The sequence below is a fragment of the Urtica dioica genome, chromosome 10, assembly GCF_054948205.1.
Source record: "Urtica dioica subsp. dioica isolate 48M chromosome 10, U.dioica_male_clone48M_v1_H2, whole genome shotgun sequence".
NCBI lineage: Eukaryota > Viridiplantae > Streptophyta > Magnoliopsida > Rosales > Urticaceae > Urtica > Urtica dioica.
The window spans coordinates 26,422,086-26,430,032 of record NC_142765.1 but is presented as its reverse complement, the minus strand read 5'-3'; positions in this window follow the sequence as shown (position 1 = coordinate 26,430,032).

The following is a 7,947-nucleotide window of genomic DNA, read 5'->3' as shown; positions in this document are numbered from 1 at the left end:
TGTTACCATATTTTTGAGAATATGTAGGCGTATAATTAGTTTTCGATCCCAACAAAAATTTCATAAACCCCATCCAAAGCCAAAGGGGTTAGTACACGAAAAACTTACAAAATTTCAAACTACCATAACTCTTTCAATTGGTGCCCGATTTTTAAGATTCTTGCGTTGTTACGATGATGGTTACTCTATTTTCGAGATTATGTAGGCGTATAATTAGTTTTCGATCCCTACATAAATTTCATAAACCCCCTCCAAAGCCAAAGGGGTTGGTACACGAAAAACTTGTAAAATTTGAAACTACCATAACTCTTTCAAATGGTGCCCGATTTTTAAGATTCTTGGCTTGCTAGGATGATAGTTACCATATTTTCGAGAATATGTAGGCGAATAATTAGTTTTCGATCCCTACAAAAATTTCATAAACCCCCTCTTAAGCCAAAGTGGTTAGTACACGAAAAACTTGGAAAATTGGAAACTACCATAACTCTTTCAAATGGTGCCCGATGTTTAAGATTCTTGGCTTGTTAGGATGATGGTTACCATATTTTCTAGAATATGTAGGCGTATAATTAGTTTTCGATCCCTACAAAAATTTCATAAACCCCCTTCAAAGCCAAAGGGGGTAGTACACGAAAAACTTACAAAATTTGAAACTACCATAACTCTTTCAAATGGTGCCCGATGTTTAAGATTCTTGCGTTGTTAGGATGATGGTTACCATATTTTTCAGAATATGTAGGCGTATAATTAGTTTTCGATCCCTACAAAAATTTCATGAACCCCCTCCAAAGCCAAAGGGGTTAGTACACGAAAAACATGCAAAATTTGAAACTACCATAACTCTTTCAAATGGTGCCCGATTTTTAAGATTCTTGCATTGTTAGGATGATTGTTACCATATTTTCGAGAATATGTAGGCGTATAATTAGTTTTCGATCCCTACTAAAATTTCATAAACCCCCTTCAAAGCCAAAGGGGGTAGTACACGAAAAACTTACAAAATTTGAAACTACCATAACTCTTTCAATTGGTCCCCGATTTTTAAGATTCTTGCGTTGTTAGCATGATGGTTACCATATTTTCGAGAATATGTAGGCGTATAATTAGTTTTCGTTCCCTACAAAAATTTCATAAACCCCTTTCAAAGTCAAAGGGGGGTAGTACACGAAAAACATGCAAAATTTGAAACTTCCATAACTCTTTCAAATGGTGCCCGATGTTTAAGATTCTTGCGTTGTTAGGATGATGGTTACCATATTTTTGAGAATATGTAGGCGTATAATTAGTTTTCGATCCCTACAAAAATTTCATAAACCCCATCCAAAGCCAAATGGGTTAGTACACGAAAAACATCCAAAATTTGAAACTACCATAACTCTTTCAAATAGTGCCCGATTTTTAAGATTCTTGCGTTGTTAGGATGATTGTTACCATATTTTCGAGAATATGTAGGCGTATAATTAGTTTTCGATCCCTACAAAAATTTCATAAACCCCCTTCAAAGCCAAAGGGGTTAGGTAGTACACGAAAATCTTACAAAATTTTAAACTACCATAACTCTTTCAAATGGTGCCCGATTTTTAAGATTCTTGCGTTGTTAGGATGATTGTTACCATATTTTTGAGAATATGTAGGCGTATAATTAGTTTTCTATCCCAACAAAAATTTCATAAACCCCATCCAAAGCCAAAGGGGGTAGTACACGAAAAACTTGCAAAATTTGAAACTACCATAACTCTTTCAATTGGTCCCCGATTTTTAAGATTCTTGCAATGTTAGGATGATGGTTACCATTTTTTCGAGAATATGTAGGCGTATAATTAGTTTTCGATCCCTACATAAATTTCATAAACCCCCTCCAAAGCCAAAGGGGTTGGTACACGAAAAACTTGTAAAATTTGAAACTACCATAACCCTTTCAAATGGTGCCCGATTTTTAAGATTCTTGCGTTGTTACGATGATAGTTATCATATTTTCGAGAATATGTAGGCGTATAATTAGTTTTCGATCCCTATAAAAATTTCATAAACCCCCTTCAAAGCCAAAGGGGGTAGTACACGAAAAACTTGCAAAATTTGAAACTACCATAACTCTTTCAAATGGTGCCCGATTTTTAAGATTCTTAGATTGTTAGGATGATGGTTACTCTATTTTCGAGATTATGTAGGCGTATAATTAGTTTTCGATCCCTACATAAATTTCATAAACCCCCTCCAAAGCCAAAGGGGTTGGTACACGAAAAACTTGTAAAATTTGAAACTACCATAACCCTTTCAAATTGTGCCCGATTTTTAAGATTCTTGGCTTGCTAGGATGATAGTTATCATATTTTCGAGAATATGTAGGCGTATAATTAGTTTTCGATCCCTACAAAAATTTCATAAACCCCCTCTAAAGCCAAAGGGGTTGGTACACGAAAAACTTGCAAAATTGGAAACTACCATAACTCTTTCAAATGGTGCCCGATTTTTAAGATTCTTGCGTTGTTAGGATGACTGTTACCATATTTTTGAGAATATGTAGGCGTATAATTAGTTTTCGATCCCAACAAAAATTTCATAAACCCCATCCAAAGCCAAAGGGGTTAGTACACGAAAAACTTACAAAATTTCAAACTACCATAACTCTTTCAATTGGTGCCCGATTTTTAAGATTCTTGCGTTGTTACGATGATGGTTACTCTATTTTCGAGATTATGTAGGCGTATAATTAGTTTTCGATCCCTACATAAATTTCATAAACCCCCTCCAAAGCCAAAGGGGTTGGTACACGAAAAACTTGTAAAATTTGAAACTACCATAACTCTTTCAAATGGTGCCCGATTTTTAAGATTCTTGGCTTGCTAGGATGATAGTTACCATATTTTCGAGAATATGTAGGCGAATAATTAGTTTTCGATCCCTACAAAAATTTCATAAACCCCCTCTTAAGCCAAAGTGGTTAGTACACGAAAAACTTGGAAAATTGGAAACTACCATAACTCTTTCAAATGGTGCCCGATGTTTAAGATTCTTGGCTTGTTAGGATGATGGTTACCATATTTTCTAGAATATGTAGGCGTATAATTAGTTTTCGATCCCTACAAAAATTTCATAAACCCCCTTCAAAGCCAAAGGGGGTAGTACACGAAAAACTTACAAAATTTGAAACTACCATAACTCTTTCAAATGGTGCCCGATGTTTAAGATTCTTGCGTTGTTAGGATGATGGTTACCATATTTTTCAGAATATGTAGGCGTATAATTAGTTTTCGATCCCTACAAAAATTTCATGAACCCCCTCCAAAGCCAAAGGGGTTAGTACACGAAAAACATGCAAAATTTGAAACTACCATAACTCTTTCAAATGGTGCCCGATTTTTAAGATTCTTGCGTTGTTAGGATGATTGTTACCATATTTTCGAGAATATGTAGGCGTATAATTAGTTTTCGATCCCTACTAAAATTTCATAAACCCCCTTCAAAGCCAAAGGGGGTAGTACACGAAAAACTTACAAAATTTGAAACTACCATAACTCTTTCAATTGGTCCCCGATTTTTAAGATTCTTGCGTTGTTAGCATGATGGTTACCATATTTTCGAGAATATGTAGGCGTATAATTAGTTTTCGTTCCCTACAAAAATTTCATAAACCCCTTTCAAAGTCAAAGGGGGGTAGTACACGAAAAACATGCAAAATTTGAAACTTCCATAACTCTTTCAAATGGTGCCCGATGTTTAAGATTCTTGCGTTGTTAGGATGATGGTTACCATATTTTTGAGAATATGTAGGCGTATAATTAGTTTTCGATCCCTACAAAAATTTCATAAACCCCATCCAAAGCCAAATGGGTTAGTACACGAAAAACATCCAAAATTTGAAACTACCATAACTCTTTCAAATGGTGCCCGATTTTTAAGATTCTTGCATTGTTAGGATGATTGTTACCATATTTTCGAGAATATGTAGGCGTATAATTAGTTTTCGATCCCTACAAAAATTTCATAAACCCCCTTCAAAGCCAAAGGGGTTAGGTAGTACACGAAAATCTTACAAAATTTTAAACTACCATAACTCTTTCAAATGGTGCCCGATTTTTAAGATTCTTGCGTTGTTAGGATGATTGTTACCATATTTTTGAGAATATGTAGGCGTATAATTAGTTTTCGATCCCAACAAAAATTTCATAAACCCCATCCAAAGCCAAAGGGGGTAGTACACGAAAAACTTGCAAAATTTGAAACTACCATAACTCTTTCAATTGGTCCCCGATTTTTAAGATTCTTGCAATGTTAGGATGATGGTTACCATTTTTTCGAGAATATGTAGGCGTATAATTAGTTTTCGATCCCTACATAAATTTCATAAACCCCCTCCAAAGCCAAAGGGGTTGGTACACGAAAAACTTGTAAAATTTGAAACTACCATAACCCTTTCAAATGGTGCCCGATTTTTAAGATTCTTGCGTTGTTACGATGATAGTTATCATATTTTCGAGAATATGTAGGCGTATAATTAGTTTTCGATCCCTATAAAAATTTCATAAACCCCCTTCAAAGCCAAAGGGGGTAGTACACGAAAAACTTGCAAAATTTGAAACTACCATAACTCTTTCAAATGGTGCCCGATTTTTAAGATTCTTAGATTGTTAGGATGATGGTTACTCTATTTTCGAGATTATGTAGGCGTATAATTAGTTTTCGATCCCTACATAAATTTCATAAACCCCCTCCAAAGCCAAAGGGGTTGGTACACGAAAAACTTGTAAAATTTGAAACTACCATAACCCTTTCAAATGGTGCCCGATTTTTAAGATTCTTGGCTTGCTAGGATGATAGTTATCATATTTTCGAGAATATGTAGGCGTATAATTAGTTTTCGATCCCTACAAAAATTTCATAAACCCCCTCTAAAGCCAAAGGGGTTGGTACACGAAAAACTTGCAAAATTTCAAACTACCATAACTCTTTCAATTGGTGCCCGATTTTTAAGATTCTTGCGTTGTTACGATGATGGTTACTCTATTTTCGAGATTATGTAGGCGTATAATTAGTTTTCGATCCCTACATAAATTTCATAAACCCCCTCCAAAGCCAAAGGGGTTGGTACACGAAAAACTTGTAAAATTTGAAACTACCATAACTCTTTCAAATGGTGCCCGATTTTTAAGATTCTTGGCTTGCTAGGATGATAGTTACCATATTTTCGAGAATATGTAGGCGAATAATTAGTTTTCGATCCCTACAAAAATTTCATAAACCCCCTCTTAAGCCAAAGGGGTTAGTACACGAAAAACTTGCAAAATTGGAAACTACCATAACTCTTTCAAATGGTGCCCGATGTTTAAGATTCTTGGCTTGTTAGGATGATGGTTACCATATTTTTTAGAATATGTAGGCGTATAATTAGTTTTCGATCCCTACAAAAATTTCATAAACCCCCTTCAAAGCTAAAGGGGGTAGTACACGAAAAACTTACAAAATTTGAAACTACCATAACTCTTTCAAATGGTGCCCGATTTTTAAGATTCTTGCGTTGTTAGGATGATTGTTACCATATTTTTGAGAATATGTAGGCGTATAATTAGTTTACGATCCCAACAAAAATTTCATAAACCCCATCCAAAACCAAATGGGGTAGTACACGAAAAACTTGCAAAATTTGAAACTACCATAACTCTTTCAAATGGTGCCCGATGTTTAAGATTCTGGCGTTGTTAGGATGATGGTTACCATATTTTTCAGAATATGTAGGCGTATAATTAGTTTTCGATCCCTACAAAAATTTCATGAACCCCCTCCAAAGCCAAAGGGGTTAGTACACGAAAAACATGCAAAATTGGAAACTACCATAACTCTTTCAAATGGTGCCCGATTTTTAAGATTCTTGCGTTGTTAGGATGATTGTTACCATATTTTCGAGAATATGTAGGCGTATAATTAGTTTTCGATCCCTACTAAAATTTCATAAACCCCCTTCAAAGCCAAAGGGGGTAGTACACGAAAAACTTACAAAATTTGAAACTACCATAACTCTTTCAATTGGTCCCCGATTTTTAAGATTCTTGCGTTGTTAGGATGATGGTTACCATATTTTCGAGAATATGTAGGCGTATAATTAGTTTTCGATCCCTACAAAAATTTCAGAAACCCCCTTCAAAGCCAAAGGGGGTAGTACACGAAAAACTTACAAAATTTGAAACTACCATAACTCTTTCAAATGGTGCCCGATTTTTAAGATTCTTGCGTTGTTATGATGATTGTTACCATATTTTTGAGAATATGTAGGCGTATAATTAGTTTTCGATCCCAACAAAAATTTCATAAACCCCATCCAAAGCCAAAGGGGGTAGTACACGAAAAACTTGCAAAATTTGAAACTACCATAACTCTTTCAATTGGTCCCCGATTTTTAAGATTCTTGCGTTGTTAGGATGATGGTTACAATTTTTTCGAGAATATGTAGCCGTATAATTAGTTTTCGATCCCTAAAAAAATTTCATAAACCCCCTTCAAAGCCAAAGGGGTTAGTACACGAAAAACTTACAAAATTTCAAACTACCATAACTCATTCAATTGGTGCCCGATTTTTAAGATTCTTGCGTTGTTACGATGATGGTTACCATATTTTCAAGAATATTTGGGCGTATAATTAGTTTTCGATCCCTATAAAAATTTCATAAACCCCCTTCAAAGCCAAAGGGGGTAGTACACGAAAAACTTGCAAAATTTGAAACTACCATAACTCTTTCAAATGGTGCCCGATTTTTAAGATTCTTAGATTGTTAGGATGATGGTTACCATATTTTCGAGAATATGTAGGCGTATAATTAGTTTTTGATCCCTACATAAATTTCATAAACCCCCTCCAAAGCCAAAGGGGTTGGTACACGAAAAACTTGTAAAATTTGAAACTACCATAACTCTTTCAAATGGTTCCCGATTTTTAAGATTCTTATCTTGTTAGGATGATGGTTACCATATTTTCGAGAATATGTAGGCGAATAATTAGTTTTCGATCCCTACAAAAATTTCATAAACCCCCTCTAAAGCCAAAGGGGTTAGTACACGAAAAACATGCAAAATTGGAAACTACCATAACTCTTTCAAATGGTTCCCGATGTTTAGATTCTTGTCTTGTTAGGATGATGGTTACCATATTTTTTAGAATATGTAGGCGTATAATTAGTTTTCAATCCCTACAAAAATTTCATAAACCCCATTCAAAGCCAAAGGGGGTAGTACACGAAAAACTTACAAAATTTGAAACTACCATAACTCTTTCAAATGGTGCCCGATTTTTAAGATTCTTGCGTTGTTAGGATGATTGTTAACATATTTTTGAGAATATGTAGGCGTATAATTAGTTTACGATCCCAACAAAAATTTCATAAACCCCATCCAAAACCAAAGGGGGTAGTACACGAAAAACTTGCAAAATTTGAAACTACCATAACTCTTTCAAATGGTGCCCGATGTTTAAGATTCTTGCGTTGTTAGGATGATGGTTACCATATTTTTCAGAATATGTAGGCGTATAATTAGTTTTCGATCCCTACAAAAATTTCATGAACCCCCTTCAAAGCCAAAGGGGTTAGCACACGAAAAACATGCAAAATTTGAAACTACCATAACTCTTTCAAATGGTGCCCGATTTTTAAGATTCTTGCGTTGTTAGGATGATTGTTACCATATTTTCGAGAATATGTAGGCGTATAATTAGTTTTCGATCCCTACTAAAATTTCATAAACCCCCTTCAAAGCCAAAGGGGGTAGTACACGAAAAACATTCAAAATTTGAAACTACCATAACTCTTTTAAATGGTGCCCGATGTTTAAGATTCTTGCGTTTTTAGGATGATTGTTAGCATATTTTCGAGAATATGTAGGGGTATAATTAGTTTTCGATCCCTACAAAAATTTCATAAACCCCCTCCAAAGGGAAAGGGGTTAGTACACGAAAAAGTT